This window comes from Diadema setosum, chromosome 4 (assembly GCF_964275005.1).
Source record: "Diadema setosum chromosome 4, eeDiaSeto1, whole genome shotgun sequence".
Taxonomy (NCBI): domain Eukaryota; kingdom Metazoa; phylum Echinodermata; class Echinoidea; order Diadematoida; family Diadematidae; genus Diadema; species Diadema setosum.
This window is the reverse complement of record NC_092688.1, coordinates 20,788,370-20,803,926: the sequence shown is the minus strand read 5'-3', so window position 1 is coordinate 20,803,926 and position 15,557 is coordinate 20,788,370. Positions and strand designations below refer to the sequence as shown.

At 38.3% G+C, this 15,557-nt stretch overlaps 1 long non-coding RNA gene across 1 annotated transcript; it reads left to right on the top strand.

Annotated features, from left to right (window-relative positions):
* The first annotated feature begins 8,661 nt into the window (after window positions 1–8,661).
* On the top strand, window positions 8,662–14,990 carry LOC140226993 (uncharacterized). Its single transcript, XR_011901007.1, has 4 exons — window positions 8,662–8,722; window positions 10,837–10,968; window positions 12,016–12,163; window positions 13,668–14,990. It is a non-coding gene; the product is annotated as an uncharacterized lncRNA (long non-coding RNA).
* Window positions 14,991–15,557: the final 567 nt, after the last annotated feature.

Genomic DNA, 15,557 nt, shown 5'->3' with positions numbered 1-15,557 from the left:
AAACAGTGAAGGATAAACATGTCACTCAAGGAACCTGGCACACCATTGCATTGTTCCCCAAAATCATCCAATTGGAAACAATGAAAACAAACATATATTTGGAGAATAAAACTATTCATTAGCACCACCAAACAAAATCTGGTGAAATTTTGTCACAGCTCTTAACCTTGCGACAATTGTCCATATCTGCTATACTTCTGCATTGAAAATCTTTTTACTAGTATTTATGCAGTGGTTGTTTACTTTTCTTTTAAAGTTTGAATGTATCCAACATAAGCTATCTATATACACACAAACACACACACACGCACATATATATATATATATATATACACACAAAATATAGATACATGCAGTGGCGGATCCAGGGGGCGCAACTGGCCTACACCACCCCCCCCCCTTTATTTTTCGTTAAAAACAAAAGATATAAATAGAAAAAAGTGAAATGAAACCTGGAATTGGCACCAGGAATATTAGTTGTGCCCCCCCCCCCTTTTTTACAGAATTCCTGGATCCATCCCTGATATGTATATTGACACATACATACATGCACATATATACATTCTTATTCACTTGTTATCTGTGGCTTTCACCATGTAAAAAGCACATTTGTCACAGTCTGCATATTTGATGCAGTCACACCATTAGTCATTAAAGCACATGATTTCATTATACTACTAGTATATGAGAAATGCATTATGCCCCACCAAATTCTACTTGTTGCAAAACAGTCATCTTGTCCTTTTCATACTGAATGCTTGTATACATTTTACACTGTAGACTAAGAACAAAGCTGCGTACACAATCACCATTTCATACACCGTCCCTTTAGTTAATGCTCTCAAAGTGAAAGAAGTTGTCAGTTTTTAGTTATATTAAAGAGTAAATTCCAGAATGAAAGCACATCGTAAATTTGAAAAGGCAGATAATGAGAATGCATGCCTTGCTGAGTTTTGAAGAGCCAAACATCTTATGTTACTCCTCAGAGATGGCATGAAAGAGTTGTTTAATGTAAAATAGCAGAGCATGTGAATAAGTGCTAAAAATGAAATTATTTGCAATACCTCTAGGACAGTTGGAGTTTTAGAATCGCAGCATACGATTTCATTTGCAGAGACCAACAACAACAACAGAAATCGATATTGACCTGCTATTGTGATTAGTTGCATGGTCAGATTATTCAACATAAGGAGCCATTACCGTCATTTAACTCTCAAGAAATGTTGAAACTAAGGCTCCCATTTCTGTGCATCAACATACCCTGGACATAGGGCACAGTTAAGTGATGAGATCATTTCTTGCCACAGAAATGAACAAAGCATGGCGCTGTAACATATGTTCTATGCGGATGCTCCACACCATTCCTTGACTACTGGCTTAACCACACAAAGAATGACATTGTGCCTCATCATCTGTGTACTATACAAAGAATGAGCTCTTCCAGAAGGGAAATATCCACAAGATTCTTTGCAATCATAGTCAACCAATACTTCGATGAGTTGTGATGAATTTGTGAGTGTTGCAGCCTCTGACCACCGTCTGCTCATGACTTTCTTCCCTTGCTTACAGAGAGTGATGACCCCAGCCTGATAAAATGTGTTCAGAAAGATTACTGCCTTCTTTTATCTCCACTGACTGTCGACAGGTAGCTGCTCATCCTTTGCGTGCTTAGTAGTACCATCTTCCAAGTTCAAGCTTGCCGAGTATGATGATTGAGTCAAATGAGTTATACCTTCAAAAGAGACAAAACATTTCAGAAAATGAAAGTGAAAAGAGAGAATGAGATTATACTTCACACATAAAACATCTCCCAAGAATCTGACATGTGTTAAGATATATGCACTGAGATGTTAACCTCCCCATATTAAAGAAAACAAACAAACAAATAAACAGGAAGATTTGACATAGCAAATATGAAGACTCTTGTGAAGGCCTATTTCATGCATTACAATAGGCCAAAAGACATCTGAATTATGTAGGCTGCTGTAGTTGATCATTATCAGAAAATGAAGAACACTTTCATCTTTTAAGCAAAGTGAGACTTAATATGAGATGATGTCTCACCTCTTTATACACAGAATATGAAATAGATTTTTAAAAAAATGTCCTTTCAATGGAGTAAATTATTATTTATAGTCAAACTGCCTTGCAAAATTCCTGGATATGAACTGCCATAAAGTTTTATTGTCTCATCATTATGTTATGCATTATTATTCTTATGTATTGTAAATATGTCTGTGCAGCTCTGCATTCATCCCAGTGACCTGTCAATTTTCCATGTCCAACCATAGAATGATACGGCCAGCATAATCTGTACTGGTGCCCAAGGGCGCCGGAAGCGGGGGGGGGCAGGGGTGGCACTTGCCCCCCCAAACAAAATGTTGGGGGGGCAAAACGAGTTTTTGCCCCCCCAAAGTGCCCCCTGTAACAAATAATTAATCACTGATTTAAAGACCAAAATGAACAATAAAGGCATATTTCTTGTCTAAATGTTGTAATTTCATAACTGAAAATGCAAAATTTTTCGCCCCTAACGGGGCGAAAGTGCACTAACAACATACATTATTGTATCTATACACTAATAGTAACTTATGAGTAAATTTTGTGTATAGATGGTAGCCTCGTGTCCTCGAGTGTGCCCGCTGAAACATACCTTTAGTAAACCTTACATATTTCATTTTCTTCTTTGCTTTCTAGTAGTATAAGAATATTTTTTATTGTTCGAACGATGCGATCACGTTTAAGCTTTTAATGAGTACATTTCAGATAAATTGCAAAGTGAAAGTGGCTCGCTCTATAAAAGCGACTTTTATACTCTGTTTTTACAAAAAGTCCCTACCGTGGGAGGGGGTATCCCCCCTCCCACACCCTCCCCCCGCTCGATCGCTTCGCTCCCTCGCCGAAGATCTCGCACCATCACATTATTAATGTACTCCCGTATGTTATGATCATAGTCCTTCCAACTGATTTTTTCAACATGTTAATTCCCCAGAAATTTGCTTTAATTCTCTATAAACGCGAATTTTATACTCTGTTTTTACAAAAAGTCCCCACCGTGGGAGGGGGTATCCCCCCTCCCACACCCTCCCCCTGCTCGGTCACTTCGCTCCCTCGCCGAGGATCTCACACCATCACATTATTATGTACTCCCGTATGTAATAATCACAGTCCTTCGCACTGATTATTTTCACCATGTTTAATTCCTTAGAAATTTGGTCTATAAACGCGACTTTTGTACCCTGTTTTACAAAAGCTCCCTACAGTGGGGGGGGGGGGGGTAATCCCCCTTTCCACCCCCCCCCCCGCTCATTCGCTTCGCTCACGCGCCGAGGATCTCACATCGTCACAATGTGCCCCCGTTGAGATTTTGCCCCCCCAAAACCAGAAGTGTTCCGGCGCGCTTGCTGGTGCCTCTGTTCCTTCTCATCATTGTTTAGCCTTGCATTGACTATAATTTTCAAGTCTCACCTTAAATATGCACTTTACAAATTTGATAATTTTCAGAATTATGAGGGTAATACTAGGTATAGATTCTACTGTACTGTCTAATTAGTCTTTTGCATATACTGTATTACTGTAACGTTAAACAGAATAGACTCTAACAATATTTAGGCCTATTCCTAGTTGTTCACAATAAGTACGTCTAGGTCTACTAGTCTACTTATAGGAGCCTACTACTAGTACAAAATAAGGCGCTGATGTAGTTTGGTTCTGTGTAATTATTGATATTTGGTCATTGATACGACGGTATACATCATCAGCGCCTATAGTATAACCCACAAGGCCACATATCCATTCATGGCAATCACGACGGGCGCGCTCCCCCAGAGCTTCGGCGACGGGCCTAACCGTCAGGAAAAGTGAAAGTACAACTACTACTAAGGCTGGAAGACGGACAAGTCGAGTAATTTTGGCGTGCATTTTCTAATCGTGTATCTACAGTTTTCGTACTAACTGCAATTCTGTATGACATGAGACACATTAGTGGGGTAGTAACGTTAGACGAATAGTTTGTATTGCTATTAATCAATATCATGGGCGAAAAAAAAAATCAAATGAACTTATTTTCACAGAGGGGTGCAATGTCGAGTACATTCAGAGTAGGCCTAGGTCCGTTACTTCGTGCGGTCGGTATGGGTACACAGGGTACGTACCTCTACATGATTGTCTTCAATGGGCATGCAGTCTGCCAAAGCCAACGTTAGCTTACTGTATATCATATGAAAGGTAATTTATTGTCAATGGTGATAAAAATGATAAAAAGGCACGATTTGTAACAATGATAGATAAAAGATACCGGTAATGATAATGTACTGTTGTCTGCATTACAATTTTTATTTTATTATTTTTTAAAGGATATAAAGCCTTGCGCACGGCTAACTTTCCAGTAACCTGGCGTGGCGTTAATGTACACTTAACTACGTGTGGTTAACCTGACGTTACGTGTGCCTACACCTCGCGTAACGCGTGGTGGACTACGTGTAGCGCCAGGTACAACCACACGTTACGCCAGGGTACACGTCGCGTAACGTGTACCCACACGTCGCGTAACGCGTGCCTCACCACACGTAACGTGTGGTGGGGGCACGCGTAACGCCAGGTCAGGCTTCACTGTGCAAAACCCATAGGCGAGCCCGACCTGGCGTTACGCGTACCCATACCACACGTTACGTGTGGTGAGGCACGCGTTACGCGACGTGTGGGTACACGTTACGCGACGTGTACCCTGGCGTAACGTGTGGTTGTACCTGGCACTACACGTACTCCACCACGCGTTACGCGAGGTGTAGGCACACGTAGCGTCAGGTTGACTACACGTAGTCAAGTGTACACTTCGCCACGCCAGGCTCCTGGAAAGTTAGCCTTGTTTCAGGACATGTCTTTTTTAATATGCTATAGACAATATGTGTCTAATTACTTTTCATGAGCTGAGATATCCTGTGTAGGTGATAATATGATGCGGGAGATTCTGTCTTTGAACCATTTAACAATTTTATATTTTTGTTTGTAATTGGGTGATAAAGAAAAAAAAAACATAACTATGGCATGGGTTCCTGGGGGATATTTCATCAATTTAGTTAGCCTTGACAACTTGTCAGCTGTGACAGCTTTCATGAAACGGTACCATGGAGTGGCACGTCTATCATTCAGTATTTTTGGATTGTAATTCACGCATAATAATGATTATAAAGCCGTTTACAAATTCTTCTTCCACAAATATTTGTTGATGAAAATGATAACGTGAAAGTTTTATTCTAAATGCACTGTAGAAATTCAAGTTGTAGTACTATTATGTATACTGCATGTGCTGCCTGCAGAGATTATGATTTGCATTCGTTCATTTTTGTGTAATGTGGTAATAATTTTGAGCTGTGCCGTCATGTACATGTATTATGTGGTATACATGTGTACAACAATCTACTGAAGTTTTCTGTCTACGTCCTAATCATAACTAACATAAACACTTGCCAATTTGAATCTCTATTTGGCAGATTGCTGTTTATTGTTTTTCTTTCAGGTCAGTTTAATTCCGGCAGAAGGTCGAAATTCTTTCTTTTTGGACCCATGTCATGGAACTACTCAATTTCTGGGTAGCTTAATGCCTGTATTGTCAATAATCGCATTTAAAAAGAACTGACTTGCTACTCTCATGAAATATAGAAAATATCTCATCAAAATGACACAATATCTCATCTGATAAGAGATGATTATATCTTGCTTTGATGAAATAGAAATATTTTTTTCACATGTCTCTCCCTGGGCTCCGTATATATACGAAACCCTATCATTATAAAAAAAAGTGGACAAAACAATCCATAACTTCGACGATGCTGCCGAAAAATCACCCAGTCTTCCGTTTTTAACACACGCACCATAACAGTCTGCGTTGATGCTGGCTATTCAGAAAGCTTCTTTCATACCACTCCATCCTATCATGGCGAATTCTTGTCATTAGATTCCGACAGTGGCATCTGGTTATGTCATCTGTATAGCGGTTGTATTATCATAGTGAGGGCTTTAGCTTTGTAAAAACAAGCCCAATTCTACTAGCACTTGGAAAGAACCGAACATTTTCATCAATTCAATCTACATTAATGTACCTGTTAGGGATCCAGCAGAGGTGGGCGCACCGAGCGCGTCCCGCCTCTTTTATTTTGTTTTTGTTAAAACGATAGAAATAAAAAGACAACGTCAGCCAATGGACCCCCTTTTTACAGAATTCTTGGATCCGCTCCTGTGTACATTGATATCGGCATGTCTACCAAACATGAATCTGTCCATCGAAGAAAAACAATGACATATTCTCTATTTTCATTAAGCAGGAATGATATACGATATCGAAGCACAATTCAAATGCGATAAATACGAGACATAGATAATGATATCGGTTTTCTTTTGTGTTTGTCTTTCATTTGTCTTTTTGAGACCCTGAATCTCAAAACCGACAAAAAGTCACAAGACATGAATTTCTTAGGTTTAGGGCAGATTCTAAAAGAACACACTCTGAGCTTTAAATGATGTAACTAATCTAACTATTGGAAAGAAATCACACATTGTTGAAAAGTGTGAACTGAGGAAAGAAGATCTGAAGTAATGGGTGTATTCATGCGCTTTTTAAATCTTCACCAAACAGTATACATAACTGTGCCGTGGAATGGGACAAGACGGGATCTAAACCACAGGATCAACAACAACGAAGGCATTATCAGATTAAGCTGAAATAGAGCATGCTCTAGTAACATATTCTGTCCAGGCTATATTGATGCCAACTTTACAAGCAGTAGCATTCCTTGTTACAGTTCAAAGCGAAGAGTGTGTCTAAGGGTTTGGAAGATGCTATGGGATTTCCATGCTGAAACATACTAAATGATCTCCCTCACTTTACAACAAAAAAGAGGTTGTAGAAAAACTGCTGAAAACACACTTTACCATGCATGTATAATGACCCCAAACTGATGAGAAATAGTGTATGTGAAAGACTTAAGATTGATCTGGTTTGCCTGCATGTTTCAGCACTGAATGGTGAAACAGATGAGCGTTTCATTGAGTCCTAATGTAAAATTAAGGGTTGCGACCTTTTGTTGGTTTTGTGATGCACGGTCACATTTATTTTCTACAAGTACACAGTACACAATGACTGTGCGTCCATTAGGGAAGGCTGAACATAAATGTTTCTTGTTGCATCAAATTTAATATTTTGAATGCCCCTAAACGGGAAGAAAACAAAATGTCATCAAATATCAGTCAATAACAGTCAAAAGTCATAAAAATTAGGTGAAGAGACTGCAGGTATAGCAAAGGGTTTCATAAATGTTTTGTGAGTTTGAAGATAGAAAGAAAGCCATACCTACGAAGTGAAATTCATGAAGAAATAATGCAATTTATGGACCATGATAATAATGTCAAATTTGGCAGGTACCATGGTATAAGTATATTACTATGAAAAAGTGCTTAAATGGCGTCATTAACATAATTCGAATAACATGCACTTTGACAAAGTTCATAAAGTCATACCACATCAATATGATGAACTGAGATAGGAATAGTTTTTTTCCCCCATGACACATTATGTTCATGAAAATTATTAACGTTGGGGGTATACATACGTCCATTTTTGTCATTAATAGATAATTTTATTGTCCAATTTGGCCATTTTGCAAGGAAGATGTGCAAATACACTCTCACAGATTTCTGTGACCCGATCACCTTTCTCTGTTGTCCCGGGGCCACGGCGAAACACCCCGGCCCCCATCCTTTCTTTATGCCCCTGAGGCCTGCCGTTACCATGCCACAATCGGAATGAACAGATTTCCAGCAATCATATCACCCCTATCCGACAGAATATCTGCTCTGGTGAAAACATTACTTTAAATAGATATGCACTGAGACTTTTAGCCTGAAACAAGGCTAACTTTCCAGTAACCTGGCGTGGCGTTAATGTACACTTAACTACGTGTAGTAACCAGACGTTACGTGTGCCTACACCTCGCGTAACGCGTGGTGTACTACGTGTAGTGCCAGGTACAACCACACGTTACGTCAGGGTACACGTCGCGTAACGTGTACCCACACGTCGCGTAACGCGTGCCTCACCACACGTAACGTGTGGTGGGGGCACGCGTAACGCCAGGTCAGGCTTCACTGTGCAAAGCCCATAGGCGAGCCCGACCTGGCGTTACGCGTACCCATACCACACGTTACGTGTGGTGTACCCTGGCGTAACGTGTGGTTGTACCTGGCACTACACGTAGTACACCACGCGTTACGCGAGGTGTAGGCACACGTAACGGCTTGTTACTACACGTAGTCAAGTGTACCCTAACGGGCCGCGTGTTTTTTTTAGACGGCACAGATTGGGGAAACTAAAAATCTATCGGGGACCCTATCCCTAAACCGTGCGCAAGGCTTTATATCCTTTAAAAAAATAATAAAATAAAAATTGTAATACAGGTCTATACTTTAGTAGTCAGTCTACAGACAACAGTACATTATCATTATCTTTTATCTATCATTGTTACAAATCGTGCCTTTTTATAATTTTCATCACCATTGACAATAAATTACCTTTCATATGATATACAGTAAGCTAACGTTGGCTGTGGCAGACTGCATGCCCATTGAAGAATGTAGACGTACGCTGTACCGCTCCGCACGCGAAGTATCCGACCTAGCTAGGCCTACTCTGAATGTACTCGACATTGAATTGCACCCCTCTGTGACAGTAAGTTCATTTGATTTTTTGATATTGATTAATAGCAATACAAACTATTTGTCTACTACACTAATGTGTCTCATGTCATACAGAACTGCAGTTGATAGGAAAACTGTAGGTACACGATTAGAAAATGCCCTCCAAAATTACTCGACTTGTCCGTCTTCTAAGTTCCAGCCTTGTAGTAGTTGTACTTTCACTTTTCCTGACGGAGTGGCCCGCCGAAGCTCTGGGGGAGCGCGCCCGTCGTGATTGCCATGAATGAATATGTGGCCTTGTGGGTTATACTATAGACGCTGATGATCTACCGTCGTATCCATGACCAAATCTCAATAATTACACAGAACCAAACTACATTAGCGCCTTATTTTGTACTAATAGTAGGCTCCTATAAATAGACTAGTAGACCTAGCGTTAGACCTACTTATTGTGAACAAGTAGGACTAGGAATATGCCTAAATATTGCTAGAGTCTATTCTGTTTAACGTTACACTCATACAGTATAAGAGTATGCAAAAGACTAATTGGACAGTACAGTGGAATCTATACGTAGTAGACCTCTATTTACCCTCATAATTCTGAAAATTATCAAATTTGTAAAGTGCATATTTAAGGTGAGACTTGAAAATTATAGTCAATGCAAGGCTAAACAATGATTAAAAGGAACAGAGGCACCAGTACAAATTATGTTGGCCGTATATATGGTTGGACATGGAAAATTGGCTAATGACAGGTCACTGGGATAGTCATTCTGTAATATTTTGGAATCATAGAATCCATGTATATATATATGTAAATATGTATGATATAGGTATGTTGATCAGTACGTTGGAGATTCGTGGAACACGAATGTAATAGACATGGAGTATTTCCCCAGCATACTGTATTACTAGCAAAGGCATAATATTTTGTTTTTTTTTAATTCTTCACACATTGCTTATTTTCACATAATTAATGACATACAATGCACATGGGCCACGTTACTCCCCCCCCCCCCCAGTTCACTTATGTTTTGAATTCTTAGGCAAAGAATATCTATTGATAAGCACTGTAATCTTCCTAGCCTAGACTATTTTACTGATCACTAGCCTGAACAGACGCCGTGCAAAGCATTATATGGCATCGCAACTTCATTTACAGCGACATGGCTGTGTATGATCACATTTTAAAAAATGTGAAGTTAAAATCAATACGTTAGAAAGGGTTGGGAACCACTTTGCTGTAATAAAGTCAAAGAAGATTGTGATGTTAGCCTGGACCATAGCAGCAGTACGTCATGTCAGAAAAGATAAGATAAATGTTAAAGATATCTTGGGCTGACAACAGTTGTTAGTGTGTTACCAATATGTATGCCATTAAAAAGGAAAAATCAGAAAATCAAAATATACAGTGAACTGCATTTACTCACAAGATGATGAAATTGGATCTTGAGGTGTTCAAATTTCTGTCAGGTGGCATATTTGTAACATGTTTTATTTTTCTTCACTTTGCTGGCTGAATCAGTTCTTAAACTATAAACAGTATGTTGTGTCTGCAGAATATCTAATGTGGATATGAATGTAGACGTATTATGTATGTGTGTCCCAATTGGAAGTTTATCATTGGTCAGTAACTAATATCATACTCCTCTTGGTCATCACATTTCACTTTCCCATTCCTATTTCTCGTAACAAAACAATCTGTGATCATTCCTTCTCCCCACAACCCTCTCCCACTCACACAAAAATGTCATATGACAGGTGATCATAGACGGTTATGGGCAAGTAAACAAGCTTTTCTTTTTCATTCAGGTTGACTGAGTAGTGTGTGATCCTTAAGTCAGTAGGCACAAGTCAAAGCCAATAAACCTTGAATGCTACTTTGTAAGGTTAATCTAGATCTTTTACCCTTATTCTAAATCACTTAACTCCTCAAAATCCTTTCCCTTTATGATTTTTTGGACGTCAAGTTGTTGCTGTCTGAGGATGTTGACTATTTCATACTTTCATGGAATTTCAGTTTCCACAGTGATTGTTATTTTTTTTGTTTGGGCAAAGGGTTGTGATCTGTCATTTACCACTGTCCTGAAGTTGTGTCCAATCGAATTATCAAAGTTTCTATTGTGTCTTATCACCATGATGTAGCTCAAGAAGTGCCTGGGACTGTATTGACATGACTTGAGAGGAAGACTGTCAGTCCATGCTTCACCCAGACATTGCCAATCTTCCTCATGTGTGTTTTGCTCATTAAAATCTAGAAAAGCAAGTAGCTAAGTGGTGAGTATGTTATCAAGTACATCAACTGATATAATGAATTATGAGTCACAATTTCTAATGAATTTATACAGTAAGTAAAACTGTAAATTTACACGAGGTTCAGGGTTCTTGTACATGGAATATGGGAGGATATTTCTGTTCAGAGCAAACAGCTACAGTGTAAGAAACAGTTTAACATTTGAGATAACATTTTTTTCTTCGTTTGTTTTTACCACCTTTTGACACCTTTACCAGAGAAATAGGTCAAAAGTGAAACCTGCAATAGTGAGTCCCATCTCCCTGGAAATATGAACTGTTGTTACACCATAAGATTTTTCTTGTGTGGAAGAGTTAGCCACTCAGTATTGTTTATTACTTGTGTTAAGATTCAGTCAAAACTTTATGTTGTATGAATGATAATGAATTAAAATTTATAAAAAATAATAAGAAATACACAAGTACATGCTTACATTAAGTTTTCACTTTCCAGTTGGTAATCTCTCATTAGGCATGAATTAAGCAAATACCAATTTTCAAATCTTGTGACAGAAATGCATACATGTTTACAAATTTCATGTGTGCAGTTTATGGGTTTAAGGCATAGTTGCAGTACGTGAGAATGTAATGCACATTACATTCTCATGTACTCATGTACATGTATAGTGTTTAATGAATCAGCATATGAACTCTGAAATTTCATATGCAGACATTTTGTGATGTGATGTTTACTGAATATTACCTCATTGAAAATAATATTCTTGATAGAAATGACTCAAAGTGTGTGAATGAGGTTGAGACATTACTCTATTTTCAGGCTCCTTTATTGAGTGCTTGAGGGCACTAAAACCCCTACAAATATGATTTGTTTGATGAATTTCAGGCTTTCAAGTCACAGATGCTTGGGGATGTTGACTATTTCATACTTTCAGGGAATATCATTGTCCTGGGTTTAGTATTTTATTTGTTGTTGTTGTGGGGGGGGGTGTGATCTGTCACCTGCCACTGTGCTGAAGTTGAGTGTAATCAAGTTATGAAAGGTTGACTCTTGTGTTTATTACCATGAATTAGCTCAAGAAATGCATCAGCTGGGGAATTGATCGACATTCAGAGGGAGACTATCAGTCCACCCATTGCCAAGCCATACTTCAACAAGACAGTGCCAATCTCCTTGACGTGCATTTGCTCTTCTGTAGCTGGAAAAACAAGGAGTTATGTGGTGAGTGTTTCATTGAGTACGTGAACTCATCCAAACTACTATCATTGTGTTAACCTCAACTGTTTAGGAAGATAAAAGAGGGGGAAGGGAGGGATGGGGGTAATCTTAGTTAGGCTCCTCCCAGCCCCCCCCCCCCCTCCAGATCTCAACAGTGTGATTGCAATATGTAGTTGACAGTATTCGGAGCATGAAAAGATGTTATTCATTGATTTTAATCGAGAAAAGCAAAAATAATCATGCTGTTGTGAAATTTGACTGAAAGCACAAATTTCTTTCCAACTGTATCACGTTTTTGAGCATATCTTGGTCTGACATGCATGTACATATTTTATATGCAATTTCCTCCTGGGTATCTAAAATTTGGTCTCTAAAGGGAGAATGCGGCAGACACTTGAAATGAAGAAGTTGTGAAACATCACAGCCATAGTTTTTCTGCGAAGACGACATTGCTAGGAACGCCGAGGGGGACCTTCTAGCCCCCTCCTCGACAGTTTATAGTGAGGGTTAAAACCAATGCTTTATATCATATTTTGGGTTCTTACCTGTGTCATGCAAGAACGCGAGCTAGTGTCAGTTTGGCATTTGAAGTTATTATTTTTTTTTTGAAAGGAGCTATTGGTGTCTTAACCAATAAAGTAAGAAAAAAAAACTTGCACTGATAGCAACATTATGTTATTGGAGCATTGGATTTGTCTTGCGTACAAGAATTTAGCCACTTGGTAATTATCTATTATTGATCTAAAGATATTGAGAAAGCCATATACATTAAACTGTTGAAATATGATTGAATGATTGTACAACGCTTAATGGAAATGTATCACAATTTTAATGAATTCACACACAAACCAACTCACAAGAACATGTGTATACCGATTTTTACTTCCCAAGTGGTATTCTCACAATAGGTATAAATTACAGTTAAGCAAATTTTAATTTCAGATATATGGTGGCAGAAATGCACACGTGTCTACAAATGAATGCAGAGCTGCACAGACATATTTACAATACATAAGAATAATAATGCATAACATAATGATGAGAAAATAAAACTTTATGGCAGTTCATATGAAGGAATTTTGCAATGCAGTTTGACTATAAATAATAATTTACTCCATTGAAAGGACATTCTATTAAATTTATTGCATATTCTGTGTATAAAGAGGTGAGACATCATCTCATATTAAGTCTCACTTTGCTTAAAAGATGAAAATGTTCTTCATTTTCTGATAATGATCAACTACAGCAGTCTACATAATTCAGATGTCTTTCGGCCTATTGTAATGCATGAAATAGGCCTTCACAAGAGTCTTCATATTTGCTATGTCAAATCTTCCTGTTTATTTGTTTGTCTTTTTTTTTCTTTAATATGGGGAGGTTAACATCTCAGTGCATATATCTTAACACAAGGCATGTGTTAGATTCTTGGGAGATGTTTTATGTGTGAAGTATAATCTCATTCTCTTTTTCCACTTTCTTTTTCCGAAATTTCTTGTCTCTTTTGAAGGTATAACTCAGTTGACTCAATCATCATACTCGGCAAGCTTGAACTCGGAAGGTGGTACTATTTAAGCACGCAAAGGATGAGTAGCTCGCTGTCGACAGTCAGTGGAGATAAAAGAAGGCAGTAATCTTTCTGAACACATTTCATCAGGCTGGGGTCGTCACTCTCTGTAAGCAAGGGAAGAAAGTCATGAGCAGACGGTGGTCAGAGGCTGCGACACTCCAAATTCATCACAACTCATCGAAGTATTGGTTGACTATGATTTCAAAGAATCTTGTGGATATTTCCCTTCTAAAAGAGCTCATTCTTTGTATAGTACACAGATGATGAGGCACAATGTCATTCTTTGTGTGGTTAAGCCAGTAGTCAAGGAATGGTGTGGAGCATCCACATAGAACATATGTTACAGCTCCATGCTTTGGTCATTTCTGTGGCAAGAAATGATCTCATCACTTAACTGTGCCCTATGTCCAGGGTATGTTGATGCACAGAAATGGGAGCCTTAGTTTCAACATTTCTTGAGAGTTTAGTGACAGTAATGGCTCCTTATATTGAATAATCTGACCATGCAACTAATCACAATAGCAGGTCAATATCGATTTCTGTTGTTGTTGTTGTTTGTCTCTACAAGTGAAATTGTATACTACAGTTCTGAAACTCCAACTGTCCTGGAGGTCTTGCAAATAATTTCATTTTTAGCACTTATTCACATGCTCTGCTATTTTACATTGAACAACTCTTTCATGTTATCTCTGAGGAGTAACATGAGATGACTGTCTCTTCAAAACTCAGCAAGGCATGCATTCTCATTATCTGCCTTTTCAAATTTACGATGTTCTTTCATTCTGGAATTTACTCTTTAAAATAATATAACTCAAAACTGACAATTTCTTTCACTTCGAGAGCATTAACTAAAGGGACGGTGTATAAAATGGTGATTGTACACGCAGCTTTGTTCTTGGTCTACAGTGTAAAATGTATACAAGCATTCAGTATGAAAAGGACAAGATGATTGTTTGGCAACAGGTAGATTTTAGTGGGGCATAATGCATTTCTCATACTAGTAGTATAATGAAATCATGTGCTTTTATGACTATTGATGTGACTGCATCAAATATGCAGACTGTGGTTGTGCTTTTGACATGGTGAAAGCCACAGATAACAAATGACATATGTGAATAAGAATGTTTATATGTGCACATATGTATGTGTCAATATACATATCAGGGGTGGATCCAGGAATTCTGTAAAAGGGGAGGGGGCATAACTAATATTCCTGGTGCCAATTCCAGGTTTCATTTCATTTTTGTCTTTTTAATACTTTTGTTTTTAACGAAAAATAAAGGTGGGGGGGGGGGGGTGTAGGCCAGTTGCGCACCCTGGATCCGCCACTGCATATATCTATATTTTGTGTACATGTATTATACATACACATATATATATATATATATATATATATATATATATATATATAAGAAAAGTAAAAAACCACTGCAAAAATACTAATAAAAACGATTTTCAATGCAGAAGTATAGCAGTTTGATTAATGAGTAAAAGTTGTCGCAGATATGGACATTTGTCGCAAGGTTAAGAGCTGTGACAAAATTTCACCAGATTTTGTTTGGTGGTGCTAATGAATACTTTCATTCTCAAAATATGTTTGTTTTCATTGTTTCCAATTGGATGATTTTGGGGAACAATGTAATGGTGTGCCAGGTTCCTTGAGTGACATGTTTATCCTTCACTGTTTACAGACTGCGATAGGCACACAATGACTGTAACAAAGCAATTTAGAAATAACTTTCAATAACTGTGAAGAGTAATGGTGATCTGCCAACACTTGACGATAGCTCAAATACATGCAATTAGTGAGCCGTGAGATCTTCTTCCATT